At 43.8% G+C, this 18,114-nt stretch overlaps 1 protein-coding gene and 1 pseudogene across 1 annotated transcript in view; one reads left to right on the forward strand and one right to left on the reverse strand.

Moving 5' to 3' along the window:
• The window catches only part of LOC131588634 (zinc finger protein 239-like), a 156,736-nt gene that overhangs the window by 10,584 nt on the left and 128,038 nt on the right, over nt 1-18,114 (reverse strand). The window lies entirely within an intron of this gene.
• The window catches only part of LOC131588640 (zinc finger protein 850-like), a 64,893-nt pseudogene continuing 48,737 nt past the window's right edge, over nt 1,959-18,114 (forward strand).

Raw genomic sequence — 18,114 nt, forward strand, 5'->3', positions numbered from 1 at the left:
TCACTGCTGCATCCACATCCCAAATGGAACTGCAGATGTAGAACACAACATTAATCCATTAAAACCCATGGACCATGAAGCACAGAAAGAGAGGGAAGATAAGACCACAAGTTGGGTAGATAAAAGTTTTGAAGGGTTAGGATGGAATGTGAGCTCCTGGATCAAATCTATTCTTGAGAGTCTGATAATCCTACTGATTGTGTTCTTAGCAATCTGGTTAATCTGTGCAGTTCTGAAAGGAGAGATAAAGAAAAGAGTATCCTGGAACCAGAAGATAATAAAGGCACTGACACGGGACAGAGATCCACATCCACATTTGTCATCTCCAAGTCCTCCAGAGTGTAACAACGCTTACGACAACTGTGGATTCAAAGATGAACATCAAGTATAAACTCAGAAAAAGGACTGTATATAGTGAAAGCATTACACTTATTATAGTAAAGTGAAATATTTTCAAAGTGGGGAAATACATTACTATGGGGTTAAATGTTTCTGAAAATGTTTATTAAAATCATGTAGAGGTAGGCCACAAGAATGCTTGGTATTAGGAATGGACTAGCAAGCTGAAATGTTTACGGTAATGGGAACTGGTACTTGGGGTCTCCAAGATACCCACCCAGAGATAAGATTCGGACATGTTCGTGCAAAGATGAGCTAATTCTCATGAAGCAATATAGATAAAGTTAATGAAGATTTATTAATGAAGCAATATTGATAAGGTTGTTACAATGATTACTGGTACAGCTGAAATAAGAGAAATATGTGCACTTTGGACAAAGACAACGGAACTAGATTTGGGTTGCTGATACCCCCAGTTCCCACACAATTCAATAAAACACCTGCATACAGTCAATCTACAATTATGTGTTTTCCTGAACGCTAACAAAGACAGATCAAAAACTTCCAAAACACCAAAAATCTGATATCCTCCCAAAACAGAAATATTCAGCCCCCACAAAAAAACAAAGCATCAACATTTAGCCCAATAAAGCTCAGAAACTCCAAGATTCAGCCCCGTGAAAATCGTCCATCTCCCTGCCCGGGCACTCGCTGCATGGGGGGGTGAGGGGGGCAATGAGGCCGGGCCGGAGCAGGGGGTGCCTGAGAGAGGCCCCGAGCCCGGGGGAAGCCCCTGCAGAGCCATGGAAGTGGCTCCTGGCCGGACTCGGGGATCCCCCTGGCGATCCCCGCTGGAGCAGCCTGCTCCTGAGGGACTCTGGCCCCTGGCAGGGACCCCAGGCTGCAGCAGGACAAGGATTCCTGTCCCTCAGGGGGAGGCACTGACATGACCTGACTGTGACCCCCATCCCTGTGCCTCTGGGCGGGGAGGGGGACGGAGAGGGGCACAAAGTTAAGCCCGGGAAGGAGGGACAGCTGGGGGGAAGATGGATTTCCGTAAGAATTACTTTGCTTCTCGTTTTATTGTTCTGACATGTTGGATAATAAATTCAATTTAATTTCCCCAAGTCAGGTGTGCTGTGCCCGTGACCAAGGACTGAACTGTCCCCACCCTCATCCAGACCCCCGAGCCTTTCTTTGTGTTTTCTGATCCCCGCTCGGGACAGGAAGGAGAGTCACAGAGTTTTGGCCTCTTTCCGGCACAGCCCTGCTCCATCCCGGACTCACCCCCAGCTCGCAGCGCCCTCAGCTCCCGGGCACCCCGAGCTCCCGGCGCTTCAGCGCAGCGGCGCTTCCTTGGCCTCCTGCCCGGGCCGGGCCCAGCGCCGGGGCCGCTCCTCAGCCCAGGCTAACGAGAAATGGCGGAGCTCACCCCAAGGAGAGTCCGTGCCGTGTGCAGAGCCCGCCGCTGGCTGCAATTGGCTGCTTCTGCCGTCACTCGTGGCTCTGGCGCGCGCTGATTGGGCAGAGCGGGGACAAGCCCGGCCCCGCTGGCGCCCCCAGGGCGGCCGTGGGGCAGGAGAGCCGCCATTGCCGGAGCGTCTGTGCGGGCCCGGCAGCGGCGGCAGCAGCGGCCGGAGCCCGGTGAGGCGGCGGCGGAGCTCGGAGGCGGCCCCGGCCATCGCAGGTGGGAGCCGCGCTCGGTTCTGCGGGGGCTCGGGGCTCGCTGCGGGCCCGGGAGGTTGTGTAATAAATGGAATTGATTCCTGCTGACTAAATTGTAACTATTTGGAAAGTTACTATTAGAAGCAACCAAAAGAATCAGTGTTATAAGGCAGATGTACCCCTTTGCAGATGTTACATGTTAAAATTGAGGTACAGGATGTAGTTTAGAAGATAAATGGTGTCTCAAGACCAAAACGGCCTTGAGATGGACAAAATTAGAACGACTTTAAGCATTGGGCCTAAAAATCAGTAAATATCAGACTAATTAGTAGAGTAACATAACACAACGCTTAGTACGCACACACAAACCTGTAAGGTTATCCAAAGGACAATGAGGAAGAGGAGAAGCCTTCACCAAAAGACCCCCAAAAGAAAACTGAAGACCCCCTAACAACAAGTGAAGCATGTGCTGTGATGAAAAGTGACCTAAAGCCAGCAAAATCGGAAATAGGAGAAAACATATGGGAAACATAAATGAATATGTATAAGCATACAGTATATAAGGTTAGCTTGAAGTGCTTTGTTCTGTACGTGAGGCAGGGTGGGGAACCCCCTCCGTACCCCGGGTCGGTTTTGCTTATGCCTTAACCATTTGTAACCACTGGCCAATTATATTCACACATATATATATATAAATATATATCTGAATATATCTACTAAATTTTGTCTTTCTTACTAAATTGTATTCTTTTACTAAATTGTATTCTTTTATTATTTTGTATCCAATTTATTAAAGTATATTATCAATTAATTAGATTGATTATTTGGAAATTTGAAAGTCATTTATAACAATTTGATGCCAAAACCCAGGAACTCCAATCTAGGGGAATACATGGAATACATGGGAATACATGGGAATCCCAGAGAGGAAAAACAAGCAGAAAATTATAAATTATTATATGTTTAAATAGACAAAGAAAATGATCCGAAAATATAATTTGAATTGGCCAAAGTTTGGATCGTTTAAAGATTGGATTTGTTAAGCTTTAAATCAGTATGTAAATTCAAAAGAACCTTTTTATCAAGAAGAGAGCGACTATGCTACCCTGCAGCTTCCCCGGGGTGGGGGGAAAGATAAATTTATTACTAAAACACAAGAAAGCGAGAGTTATCTGTTGTATCCTTTACAAACTAAAAAGTAGGAAAAAAAAAAAAAGAGGTAAAACTGTTTCTTCACCTAAAGATATTTTGCTGGAAATAGAAACAGCAGCATTACTTAAATCCCATTTAACTGAAAAGTGTGCAGTGCTGGCTGTGCCAAGTGAACTCTAACATATAACACAACTGACCATTTGTTACAACCTGGCATTAATTTGGTTTGGTTTATTATATTTAGACATTCAAAAGACAAATTCTGCCTTGCTCAGAGTCTGTGAAGCACAAACACATTTTATGAATATATAGTATCTAAATAGTGTGTTACAGTTGTGTTATGTGCATTATAAGTGTTAAAAACATGTAGCAGGTTTTTTTTTCACAGAAACTTAAATTTCCTTATTTTTAAAATATGTTTGTTTTTCAATATTTTGTATAGTAAATATAAATGGTTTTGACTAAATGTTTTATTTATTTAACAGCAAAAATTTTGCTAAAAGAAGCCCCTGTTAATTAAAGTTTTATTAATAAATTGCTAACTGAAGTTGTGTAAAAAGTAACTTTTATTGTAGTTGGCACATCTCTGGAGCTTTAGTAGTTTAAATTAAAAGAAAAAAAATATAACTGACTAAGAGAGAGAGAGAGATAAGACAGTGCTGTGAAATCTGTGCCATCCTTGAAACAAGCAGAGTTGAAGTGGCTCATAGGAACCTTATGAGGCCAAGGGTAGCAGTGAGACCAAACGTGTCAGTGACCAGACCCCAGGGTATAAACTTTGCTACCAAGAAGAGCAGCACCTCGGCCCTTGGCTGCAGCCCAAGGGGCCTTGAGGAAGGTAGAGAGTGAAAACTCCTGAGGATTATTTTCACTGTGTTCATTAAGATACCCTTGGCAACTGGCCAAAACCATAAAGCAGGATGGGACAGAATCCAAAAAAAAGGAAAGAAACAAGCGATATTAAAACAAGCAGCACAAAAGCAAACAATGAGCAAACAAACTATGCAAAAACAAAATCACAATAATTCTGACCCATGTGACAAGCACAAACAAATGTGACAAATGCAAAAACAAGATAAAATCTGTGTTTGTGGCACATCCATATGTTAATGCTGCCTGTTACAATCACAGTAATTTTATAGAAGTATAAAAAAGATCCCAAAGAAAGAATTAGACAAAATGAATAAATAGTGTGAACAGTTGAAACAGCAGTATAGCAACTGAGATTGGCCAACTTTAACTAAAATATTTTTGTAGGTTTAATGCAAGAAGTAGTTACAGAACTAAAATTATTTAAATGTTAAATTTGTGAAAGACTTAAAATAGCTAAAAAAATAGCTGTGGGAAAGTGGGAGTCTAGCTCCAGACCAAATTTTAAAATGAAATCTTACTCAAACTTCCAAGACATTAAAATGACCTGGAATATAAATTTTGAATCATCAAATAATTAAAACAGTTTGTATCAAATAACAATACTAACACCTGGCCACCAAAAACTCCTGCTGGATATTAGAGAATGACAAAAAGAAACTAATTGTAGGATAACCATGTTGATTTGTGCTGGTATAAAAGTTCTGGAGCCAACCTTACCAATCCATAAGTGACCTAAAATTCTATTTGGAACAACCAGGTACAACAAGTAACAAATGGAAAGCCCCTGATAGAATATATTAAATTTGTGAGTAAAGAGCATAGAGTGAATTACCTCAAAAGTGAAAAAGAGCCTGTATCTTAAGAGTTACATGACCCTCCTTCTTCGTTATACCAAGGTCCAGGAGCAATATGTTAAGAACACCACTTTATGAAACATTAAAGAACAATAAAAGGGACTTGAACCTTGACTTTCCAAAAGCAAGAAGAAACCAGAAATGAAGACAAATGGCCTGCAGAGAGATGACCCAGCCACTTGAGCTGCAGATGGATCTTAGAGATACAGAACCCAAATCTATCTATTGAATCAGTTCATAAAGCTGCAGACAGTAGTTAAAGTTGTTTCAAACCACACCTCTACTGCCCTAAAGCTGCTGGCCAAGCAACATTCACAAATGTGAGCATTTGTTTATGGAAACAGAATTGCCCTGGACTAATTGTTAGCTGAAGAAAAGGCAATTCGTAGAAAGTTTAACAAATCTGAGTGTTGTATAAAGATAAATGATTATAGAAGAGCCATCACAAAAATTGCTAAAGATATATATACCAGTTCAAAAATAGAATTTTATTTTGAAGACTGATTAGTGAGATAACCTTTTTACAAGTACTTAGTGGAAAAAGTTAAAATTTATGGTATAGTGTTTTATATTAAGATTATTGTTTCTATTTTGTATAATTTCATGCCTTATTAGACTAATCCATTCAATAATTCAAGGAATACTGAACAAAAAGAAACTATAACAGCTCAAAAAAAAAAAGTTAACTAAACTTGAAAGAGAGTGCAAAAAGCTTGATACAGCATGAAAAATGTTAAAAAATTAGAAATGAAAATAAAGTAAATGCAAGAAATGAAATTATTGAGAAGATAAAAAAAATAAGATTCAAGTTTATTTTTTTTTTTTTTAAAAGTACGAATAAATGTAATCAAAAAGAGAAATGGGGGATTATAATAAATGGAATTGATTTGTGCTGACTAAATTGTAACTATTCGGAAAGTTATTATTAGAAGCAACCAAAAGAATCAGTGTTATGAGGCAGATGTACCCCTTTGCATTAAAATTAAAATGAAGGTACAGGATGTAGTTTAGAAGATAAGTGATGTCTCAAGACCAAAACGGCCTTGAGATGGACAAAATTAGAACGACTTTAAGCACTGGGCCTAAAAACCAGTAAATATCAGACTAATTAGTAGAGTAACATAACACAAGCTTAGTACGCACACACAAACCTGTAAGGTTATCCAAAGGACAATGAGGAAGAGGAGAAGCCTTCACCAAAAGGCCCCCAAAAGAAGACTGAAGACCCCCTAACAACAAGTGAAGCATGTGCCGTGAAGAAAAGTGACGTAAAGTCAGCAAAATTTGAAATAGGAGGAAATTTACAGGAAGTAGTAATTAATATGTATAAGCACACAGTTTATAAGTTTAGCTTGAAGTGATTTGCTCTGTACATGAGGCAGGGTGAGGAACCCGTACCCCGGTCGGTTTTGCTTATGCTTTAATCATACTTAATTCCTGGCAAATTATATATATAATTTGTAATTTTTTCCTAAATTATATTATTTTACTAAACTGTATTCTTTTATTATACCAAATTACTATTCCATTTACTAAATTGTATTCATTTTTAATTAAACTGCCATTAACCCAAGGGACCTAGTTGTCAAAATTGTAATTTCTTTTATAACAACCGGAGAGGCGGCGGCGGCGGAGCTCGGACGCGGCCCCGGCCATCGCAGGTGGGAGTCGCGCTCGGTTCTGCGGGGGCTCGGGGCTCGCTGCGGGCCCGGGAGGGGGCGGCAGGGGGCTGTGGCGGGTGGCTTGTGCCGTGGCCGGCCCGTGTTGGCCCTGGGCTGAGGGCGCTGCGGGAGCGGCTGCCCGCGGTCTCCTTGCCGCTGGGGCCTCGGCAGGAGGCGGTGGCGGAGCAGCGCTGGCTCGTCCCGCTTCGTGTCGGGAGGCCGGAGGTGGCTGCGCTGTGCCCGGGACGCTGCGCTGGGGCCGCCTCCGAGCTCCGCCGCCGCCTCACCGGGCTCCGGCCGCTGCTGCCGCCGCTGCCGGGCCCGCACAGACGCTCCGGCAATGGCGGCTCTCCTGCCCCACGGCCGCCCTGGGGGCGCCAGCGGGGCCGGGCTTGTCCCCGCTCTGCCCAATCAGCGCGCGCCAGAGCCACGAGTGACGGCAGAAGCAGCCAATGGCAGCCAGCGGCGGGCTCTGCACACGGCACGGCCTCGCCTGCCTTGGGCTGAGCTCCGCCATTACTCGTTAGCCTGGGCTGAGGAGCGGCCCCGGCGCTGGGCCCGGCCCGGGCAGGAGGCCAAGGAAGCGCCGCTGCGCTGAAGCGCCGGGAGCTCGGGGTGCCCGGGAGCTGAGGGCGCTGCGAGCTGGGGGTGAGTCCGGGATGGAGCAGGGTTATGCCGGAGCGAGGCTAAAACTGTGTGACTCTCCTTCCTGTCCCGGGCGGGGAGCCGAACACACAAGGAAAGGCTCGGGGGTCTGGATGAGGGTGGGGACAGTTCAATCCTTGGTCACGGGCACAGCACACCTGATTTGGGGAAATAAATTGTATTTAATATCCAACATGTCAGAGCAAGAAAATGAGAAGTAAAGTAATTCCTACGGAAATCCATCTTTCCCCCCGCTCTCCCTCCTTCCCGGGCTTAACTTTCTGCCCCTCTCCGTCCCCCTCCCCGCCCAGAGGCACAGGGATGGGGGTCACAGTCAGGTCATGTCAGTGCCTCCCCCTGAGGGACAGGAATCCTTGTCCTGCTGCATCCTGGGGTCCCTGCCAGGGGCCAGAGTCCCTCAGGACCAGGCTGCTCCAGCGGGGATCGCCAGGGGGATCCCCGAGTCCGGCCAGGAGCCACTTCCATGGCTCTGCAGGGGCTTCCCCCGGGCTCGGGGCCTCTCTCAGGCACCCCCTGCTCCGGCCCGGCCTCATTGCCCCCCTCACCCCCCCATGCAGCGAGTGCCCGGGCAGGGAGATGGACGATTTTCACGGGGCTGAATCTTGGAGTTTCTGAGCTTTATTGGGCTAAATGTTGGTGCTTTGGTTTTTTTTGGGAGCTGAATCTTACTATTCTGAGAGGATATCAGAATTTTGGTGTTTTGGAAGTTTTTGATCTGTCTTTGTTAGCGTTCAGGAACACACAGAATCACAGACTCAATATATGCAGGTGCTTTATTGAAGCGTGGGTGAACTAGGGGTACCAGCAACCGAAATCTAGCTCCATTGTCTTTGTCCAAAGTGCACATATTTCTACAATTTCAGCTGTAGCAGTAATCACTGTAACAACCTTATCAATATTGTTTCATTAATATTGCTTCATTAACTTTATCTATATTGCTTCATGAGAGTTAGCTCATCCTTGCACGAACGTGTACGAATCTTATCTCTGGGTGGGTATCTTGGAGACCCCAAGTACCAGTTCCTGTTACCGTAAACATTTCAGCTTGCTAGACCATCCCTAATACCAAGCATTCTTGTGGCCTACCTCTACATGATTTTAAGAAACATTTTCAGAAACATTTAACCCCATAGTAACATATTTCCCCCCTTTGAAAGTATTTCCCTTTACTATAATAAGTGTAATGCTTTCACTATATACAGTCCTTTTTCTGAGTTTATACTTGATGTTCATCTTGGAATCCACAGTTGTCGTAAGCGTTGTTACACTCTGGAGGACTTGGAGATGACAAATGCGGATGTGGATCTCTGTCCCGTGTCAGCGCCTTTATTATCTTCTGGTTCCAGGATACTCTTTTCTTTATCTCTCCTTTCAGAACTGCACAGATTAACCAGATTGCTAAGAACACAATTAGTAGGATTATCAGACTCTCAAAAATAGATTTGATCCAGGAGCTCACATTCCATCCTAACCCTTCAAAACTTTTATCTACCCAACTTGTCGTTAGATCTTCCCTCTCTTTCTGTGCTTCATGTTCTATTTGTTTTAATTGATTAATGTCATTTTCTACATCTGCAGTTCCATTTGGGATGTGGATGCAGCAGTGATCAATTTGTCCTTTTAGGTACGCGCACACTCCGTGTTCTTTCAACAATAACATATCTAAAGCCAATCTGTTTTGCAGGGTCATTTTAGTTGTGGCTTGTAATTGTACATTTAGCTCTCTAAATCCCTCTTTGGTAACTCTTGCCAATCTTTCTACCTGACCTGTAAGTTTGTACAACATCTTTCTATTGTTATAATTTGCTATTGGACCAAACAAGGATTCCAGGGCCCACTCAAATTTTACACTACTGGAGGGTTCCTGCCATCTTTCTTCATCTTCAGTTTTTTTCTCCTGAACTTCTCGTCTCATCCTTATTTGCAGAAGTTCATGCTCTGCCTTGAATGGGGACCTTTTCCAAATTGGGCATAAGGTGGGGAGGCCTAAAGTAATCTCTTTTACTTTTTCACCTACAGGCAGATGTGTTGTCCAGGTGCCATCGCTTGCTGCCCATCCAAATTGGCCTGGACTCTGAATTGTACTTGTGCTACATATTACCTTTTGGATCACTTGTCCTATCTTGTCATTTATTTCCCCTTGTTTATGTTTGATTCCTCTGCAGGCACATCCAATTTGCAGAGCTACCACAAGTGGTGGCATTTGTTTTATTTCTTCATCATCAGAAGTACAGTCCTAAGTTTTGTTCCATACCCACCAATTCACTTTGTCTGCCTCCATTCTACTACTGGTTGCAGTGTTCCATACCCCTGGATCTGTTTCACTTTCAGAGCCTTCCCACTTAATGCACCAAGGGCTATCTGCCATAGATTGGAATTTCTGAAGCACACTCATTGACCATGCACTGTCCCAAGCTTCAGCCCGATCTTTTCCTTCCTGTTCTTCACACTTCCACTTTGATACTGGAATCTTTTCTTTAATGACCTTTCCTATCTTTTCATAACACCATCCATAATTCCCTAATCCCCCATACCAGCCTAGTTTTGGTTCATACTTTCCTCCATTTTCATGACAGTCCCATATAGATGAATACTTTGTCTTCACAGCATTTTCAAACACTGTCTTATTTGGGTACTTGCAATCTATTTGCAATACACAGCTCACATTTTCATTTTTATTCTTTTGTATTTCAGGGAATTTTGATGTTATAATTCCCCAATTTATTTGGTCTCCTGCTGCCTTTGGTATTGGCAGACAGGCAGTTATTTTGCTGCTGTTTTGCATGTTGGCAAAATCTTTAATTAATGCAATCATCCCATTTTCTGCCTGAATAGTATTAGAGACTTTTATCACTTGTGTTTCTGGCTGCACCCCCACATCCCTCTTCATTCTCAAATGAAGAGTTGTCAGCTGATCCTTTTGCATTTCACATCCCAAGGTAACATTGATTCCAACTGATGGCCCTAAAGGCCATAAAATAATCACCATTGCAGTCACCAGCAACCTAGACATTTGAAACAATCAAACCCGCTCTATCTGCAGCTTTGTTGGCCCTACAGTTTGTGCAGTCCACAGTGCAGGGGAAACCTTCTTCACTCTGGTGTAATGTATGCAGGGATCCAGTCCAGCTCCTTTGACTGCTGTCAAGGTAGTTAACAGTACCTGATAGGGTCCATTCCACCTTTCTTTTAATGGTTCTTCCTTCCAGCTTTTAACGTACACTTCATCTCCCGGGGGGATGTCATGAACTGGATTCTCAAGAGTCAGCGGCCTGTTCCACACAAGGGTGCTCCGAAGTCGAGCTCGAGCTTTTCCAAGAGACAGAACATAATTCTACACCTCTTGCTTCCCTGTAACATGTACATTTGGATTAGGTTCAGGGGATTCATATGGTTTCCCATCCAATATCTCATAAGGACTGACTCACATTCCGCTTCTAGGCTTTATCTGAATCCTCAGCAGTGCTATTGGTAAAGCTTGTGGCTACTGCAATTTAGCCTCTTGGCATATTTTGCTGATTTGCCTCTTCAATGTCTGATTCATCCTCTCCACCTGTCCACTGGATTGGGGTCTCCATGGTGTATGGAGATGCCAAGCTATTCCCAGTAACCTACTCACCTCCCTCACTACTGTGGCTGTGAAATGTGGGCCCCTATCTGATGATATTCCTAGAGGCACCCCAAATCTTGGAATGATTTCTTGCAGTAACCACTTGACTGTCTCCTTTGCTTGATTTGTGCAACAGGGTAGAGCTTCTGGCCATCCTGAAAATGTGTCAACCCCTACCAATAGATATTTGAATCCTCGTGTTCTTGGTAATTCTACAAAATCTACTTGCTAATAATCTCCTGGTTTTCCCTAATTGTGCCTGTCGTCTAGCCACTGGATTGTTCTTTAAGCAAATTTCACATTTTGACATTACTGATTTTGCCATTATTAACATCCATACTAAAATTAAATTTTGTTTTTACAATTTCACCATGTCTCTGCACCCCAATGACATTCATTATGTTTAATTTGTAGAATTTCCCTCATTATCAAGGAGGCTACCACTTCTTGTCCCTGTGTAGTCACATACCACCCTTCTGAATTCTTCTGTGCATTCAGTGAGCGTCCCAATTTCTCATCTTCTATTGAATATTTTGGTTCTGGGGGTAAATTGAATTGAGATACATTAGTTTTTAAAGGTATCAATGCCATTGCAGTTTGCACTTCTTGAGCAGCTTGTCGGGCTGTCCAGTCTGCTTTCCGATTTCCCTCATGAATTTTGGAGCTTCCTGATTGGTGATCTTTACAGTGCATGATTGCTACTTGCTCAGGCTTTTGTACTGCTTTTATTAATTGCAGGACTGCATCTTGATGTTTAATGTGTGTACCTTGAGAAGACAGCAGTCCTCTTTCTTTCCACACTGCCCCATGTACATGCACCACTCCAAAAGCATGTTTTGAATCAGTCCAGATATTTACTTTGTTCCCTTCACTCATCTCTAATGCCCTGGTTAAAGCAACCAGTTCTGCTCCTTGGGCAGATGTGTTTGCTGGTAAGGAACAAAGCTGGATTCAAGAGGTTAGCTGTCTTTAGTGTGACATCATCCTGCTCGGTTAGGATTACCTGGGATTTCATCATCCTGCTTGGAGATAGCCAATGGCCCCCTTTTGTTCTAAAACAGTGGTCACCATGTGTGGCACATAGACATCTGTGTGTCTACCCATCGTGAGTTTCCTGGCTTCTTGGATCCGCATCACAGTGGCTGCAACTGCCCGCAGGCATGAAGGCCATCCGGCACTCACGTGGTCAAGTTGTTTGGAAAAGCAGCCTACCAGCCTTTTCCAGCTTCCCAAATGTTGGGTCAGCACTCCCAGTGCTGGGTGTGATCTTCCATGCACAAACAGCTGAAAATCTTTGGATAAATCAGGCAATCCTAACACCGGAGCTGTTGTCAATACCTTCTTCAGTTTGAGTAAGGCCTCCTTCTGTGGTTTGCCCCAGGTAAGCGGTTGTGTCTTCTGGGCTTCATACAGGGGTTGTGCAATTAGTCCATAGTCCATGATCCACAGGTGGTACCACTCTGTCATCCCAAGGAAAACTCGCAGCTCATGCAGGTTCTGGGGTTCTGGAATAGCACAAATGGCTTGAATACGATTAGTACCCAGCTTACATTGCCCTTGTGAGATTTCACATCCCAGGTAAATCGCAGTCTACTGGGCAATTTGTGCCTTTTCCTTAGACACCTTATATCCTCCCATTCCTAGTTGTTTTAAAATTTCAATTGTTACCTTTATGCAGGTTGTTTTCTCTTCTGTAGCTGTCAGTATATCATCAACATACTGGTATACAGTATGTATACATACATACATACAGCAGGTATTGTTCTCTTGGTACTTGCCCATTCTCAGTCCAAATCTCCAGCTCCTTCACCAGCTGGCTTCCAAATAGGGTTGGACTGTTCTTGTATCCTTGTGGGAGTCGTGTCCAGGTGAGCTGGGTTTTCCTTCCATTGTCTGGTTTTCCCATTCAAAGGCAAACAGTTTCCTACTTTCTTTGTCAAGGGCTATGCAGAAAAAGGCATCTTTTAAATCAATTCCAGTAAACCATTTCTATTTCTCTTTCACAGATGTCAACAATGTGTAAGGATTAGCTACCACTGGGTAAATATCTTTAGTTATTCCATTTATTGCTCTCAAATCCTGTACTAGTCTGTACTCATCATTTGGTTTCTTCCCTGGAAATATTGGTGTATTCAATTCTGATTCACATTCTTCTAAAATTTGGTACTTCAAAAATTTTTCAATAATCTTTACTATTCCTTGCCGTGCTTCTGCCTTTATGGGATACTGTTTAACCTGGACAGCTTTTGCTCCTTCTTTTCGTTCTACATGTACTGGTTGTGCCAACTTAGATTTTCCTGGTATGTCTGTTTCCCATACAGAGGGAATTACTGCATCCTCTACTTTCCGAGGGATAGTAGGGACTGGTTTTTCTTTTATCATTAAGATTTGTCCTGTCTTTGATTCAGGTATTTTCATGAAAAGCTCCCTGTTTTCAAAAGTTATCACTGCATCAAGTTTTGCTAATAAATCTCGTCCTCAAAGTGGAATTGGACACTCAGGCATATCTAAAAATTCATGTGTTAACACTTTGTTTCCAAAGCACAAATCCAGGGGTTGCAGGAATGGTCGATTCTCTTCCTTCCCTGTGTCTCCAACTATTGATGCTGTTTTGTCTCCAGTTTGCCCTTTTAGATCATTTAGCACAGAATATGTAGCCCCTGTATCCACCAGAAATTTTACTTCTTTATCTCCCAATTGTATAGTTACTAAAGGTTCTTGTATTGGTTTTTGTTCTGATTCTAGTCAGCTGCTGTACTCCCTCAGCACCATTAATTTGGAAGCATCTTGATTCTGATTGAACTGCTTGCCCTGGTTAAACCAATTTGGGCATTCATTTTTCCAGTGCCCCTCTTGTCTACAATAATCACATTGATTTAACCCCAATCTTGGCAAAACCCATCCTCCTCGTCCTCTGCCAAGTCCGCCACTCCCCAGTCCACGACCACCTCTGCTGTGACCTCTGAAACCTGGATTCTCTCTTCCTTGGATCACTGCCAAAAGATGTTGCTGCTGCTTTTTACTAGCTTCCTTTTCCCTGTTATTGTATACTTTCCAAGCCACTTCAAGTAATTGATTCAAATTCCTTGAATCTTCATCCTTCTAACTTCTGCAATTTTCTCCTAATATCATCCTGCAACTGCCCAAGAAAAATGAATGCAAGCTGAACATTCGCTTGTTCTGTTTCTGGTTGAAGATCTGTATACTTTCTTGCTGCCTCCTTAAGCCTTTCCAAAAATGCAGCAGGGGATTCTTTCTTTTCCTGTCTTACCTCATACAATTTAGACCAATTCACAGCCTTAGGTACAGCATTCCAAACCCCTGTCTGGAGCCACTCTTGATATCTCTTCAGCCTCCGCATGTCCCCAAAGGCATTGGGATCCCACCCTGGATCCTCGGTTGGAAAGTTCTCATCTAAAGTCGCCATCACCACCCCAGTTCTGAGATCTTCTCTCACCTTTTCCTTGGCTGCTCTGAGCACCATCTCTTTCTCAGTAGAGTCCATTAAATTCTCCACTATTACTTGTATATCATCCCAATCTGGATCTGAGTTTTCATAATAATTTTTACCACCCCTGCTACTTTATCAGGATTTTCTCTCTAAGTTCCAGCTGATTGTTTCCAAATTATCAAGTCTGTGGGTGAAAAAGGAACTTCCACAAACACCGGCCCTTCTACTCCTACTCCTTGTCTCAAGGGGGCAATCACAGTCCGCCTTTGTCTGCCCAAATCTTTTCCCGTTCTACCCAGAACCGGAGCAAGCTGTGACCGAGTCCGATGGGATACCGGTGTCGCTGATTTATTATCATCACCCCCGCTACTGCTATCTTCCTCCCCAGCATTTTTCACATTTCCTTGCATCACAGTTAGATTTTGATCATCTCTTGGAGAAGAAGGATCAGGTGAAGGCGGTAGAGGAGGATAAAGAGGGCAAGGTGAAGTGGGATTAGGCGAGATAGGGTTAGGTGAAATAGGATTGGGTGAAGCGGAGGCAGACAAAACAAAATCGGGTTCTTTTGGTTCTGCTGAAACCACTTGTAAATCAACATCCATCTCTTTCCCCTGAAGCAAACTTTCTTTTAATGCCAGGTGCTCTAAACAACTTTTTCCTTTTACACAAAGCTCACATTTATCACTCACACGTGCCTTAACTGCCATCAGTCCACACTCAGCCTGCCATTCTGGCTTGTCTCACAAATAGAAAAAGAAATTAACATATGGAAATTCATCCGACTTTCCCTCTGGCTTACAGAACAACATCAACTGTAAAATGGTGTTGTACTGCAAAGATCCATTTCTCGGCCACTTTTCCCCACTGTCCAGGTCATATCCTGGCCACCATGTATTACAATAATCAATCAACTTTACATAAATCTTGCCCAAAGTTTCCCTGTTTCCAATGTGCTAATAAGCACCCCAAAGGAGAAGTACGTGGTACAGGGGCATTGCCACCTCAAATCCCTTTAAGCTTCTCCATGTTACAGTTACAATGCACCACACACCACTGCTGCCCAACCTGCAACGCTTTCACACTTGTCTGACAGACGGCGCCTGGGCAATACCAGGAATTCCTCCAGCCCAACCGTGCAAAGCTTTGGCTGCGTCTTCTCGGCAGGCACCAGAGCAGAGCGAAAAGCTCCTTACGTCTCTCAGAGGGACATTGTGAGCGGCGGAGACGGTCGCACCCGGATGGGCTTCCAGAGAATTCGTGGCTCTGTGAAGTGTTTGTTCTTCTGGAAGTTGAGGAATGTAGCGGGACTTGGTCTGAGCAGCAGTCCTTGTCAATTAGTAACATTTTCTGAAACTGGTGATTTCTCCCATTGTTTCCATATGTACAAGTCCCTGGCCCTATCTCCAAGCAGATTCACTCATTGCCTGTGTTTTTTCTTCCTGGGTGTTCTTTGGTTTTGGGATTGTTCTCAGTGCCCTCATTCTCTGTCCATTTGTAGCCATTTGTGGCTCAGGAGGCCTGGCTGCCACCTGCATCCCCTTGCTCAGCTGCTGAATGAGCTGCACTCAGCAAGGTGTGGTGCATGGTAAAAAGATGAGAGTTGCTGTAGCACATGAGAGGAGAAACAGCATTTGTTTAACCCGTGGTCTGTGAGGGAAGCACAAAACCGTGTCTCATTCCCATCCTTTCCACGTTTGAACAAGTGCATGAGCTGCTTTGCTATTTCCTTTTTTATCTGTTTCTGTACCTTTTCCTTGCTGATCTCTTTTTCATCAGCAGTTTGAATCATTTAACTTTCCCCAAACCTCTCCTTTTTCTGCTAAAAGGTAATCTGATCCCATCCCATGGTGAAATGTTGTGTTCCTCATCTGAGTGGATTGGTTGGGGGGAAGGTCAGGAGCTGGAGCTGTGTGGTTGGTTATTATTTCAGTGACATCCTGTATCTTATTATGCCATTGAAATGATAAATGGTTTCTCTGGTACCTGATATGAATTCATCAGGGTTCCCGGGGTCTGGTCCATGGTATTGCAGGATTTGTTCTGGTGGCCGTTCATCTTTTCCTCATTTCTGGGCGCTGCCTTCAGCCAGGGCTGCATCAATTGTCAGCTTTTGTCTCATTAAATCATCACATACTTGGATTCCCAAGTGATTTCCCTGAACTTGTGGTAGCCAATAAACCCCAGTGGTCTGATACACCCTATATAACATAGAGAGTGACAGCACATGTTGGAGTGGGGACAGGGATGATTCCCCCCCACTTGTTTTAGTGAAGTTTTCACGACATAGCCTATTTTCTGTTTTCCTTTGCACCTCAACCAGTTTCTGCTGCAGAGTCAGATATCCTCACAATGGGCTGTGCCTTTAGCTGTGCAAATTCCATCTGTGCAAGCAGGCAGAGCTTGGGCTGAGGGGCAGAGGGAATCAGCCCAATTCCTCCTGCAGGCAGGAAACCCCTGGGCCATTGTGCAGGCTTTGGGTCATCAGTGTTAATTTGCATTTCTAAAGCTCCTCTCCTGGCTGCCTGGAACAAAGCTTCTCTTCCAGGGCAGCCATGGGATGACTCACATGTGGCCACTCCAAAAGTGACATTTTTGAAGAAAATAATAATATACTATCTTTTTACAAGTTAAGGGCGTCACCTTTAAAGCTCTTAGTTTTTAAAACTGAGGCATAAAGGTGAACATTAAAAAATGCATACCAAACTTTTGCCATCATAACAGCCATGCACAGACATTCCCAAAAAAATCCAAAGCAATAAAGATTTTTTCTACTTCTTGCCCTAAGTCTAAAAACTGATTCTCCCAACCCTGGCCCAGCACTACCAGTCTAAGTAATAATATAGAATTAGGATTATTGAGGAAAAGCATAATAATGGTGTAGTCTTGTCACCAAAACTGCGGGATGAATAAAAACTCTCCAACAATATAAAATCAAGGCATGACTTGAGTCTGGCCAGAATGTGCAACAGAAATCATTAATTCCTCACTTTGGCTGGGTGTGCAGAGAAAATCATTCCAAGACATGTGAATTTAATAGATGTTTCCTAACTGTATACAATCTGAACCCATGGAAATCCATTGGTTTAATGTTCATTGGTTTGAAGGTGTGGAGTTGTTAGGATTTGGTTTCCTGTTGCAGCCGGATTTCTGTGCCTGTGATGTGAATTAGGTGGGCACTCCTGGATTTCCTGCTCAGCCTTTTCCAGACCAGGTGTCTCCAGCTGTGCCTGGGGCAGTGTCTGGGTCAGATGTTGGTTGATGTTTGCTGCTGGGTGTTGATGTTTTGTTGATGGTTGTTATCTTGGTTGGAATCTTTTGGGCTATTCCCAGTCTGTTGAGATATTAATTTCATCTCTGCTTAGTGGTGGAAAAGAAACATTAAAATTTCTTTAAAAGAAAGATTAAAATTCCTTCCTCCAAGGCAAAGGCAAACCTAGTGTGAGCAGAGAAATAAGATTTGAAGCCATTTTAAAGTTGGTCTGTTCTGCCAGCAGCTAATCCTGGGCAGGGCAGAGTGTGAGTGTAATTGAGAGGCAGAGTGGAATTGTCCCGGTGCCTTCCCCAGCAGCTGTGGCGAGGGCAGGCACAGAAAGGGCTGAAGCTGCAAGAGTGAGAGCAAGGATTGTCCCGCAGTGGCTGGAGATGACAAAGGAGGGTGGCCAGGCCGAGGATTTGAGCAGAGGATCTGTGGGCAGGCCCAGGGGCTTCCCCCGCTGGGGAGCCCTGGCTGCTGCTGCGTTGCCTTCAGTGCAGGCTCAGGGGTGGCCTGTTTAATATTCCCTTGCAATTCAGATTTCTGAGTCTGGAAGAGCCATGGCTGGGGAATCAATCATTTTATTTTGT

This window comes from Poecile atricapillus, chromosome 26, assembly GCF_030490865.1.
Source record: "Poecile atricapillus isolate bPoeAtr1 chromosome 26, bPoeAtr1.hap1, whole genome shotgun sequence".
Classification (NCBI taxonomy): Eukaryota; Metazoa; Chordata; class Aves; order Passeriformes; family Paridae; genus Poecile; species Poecile atricapillus.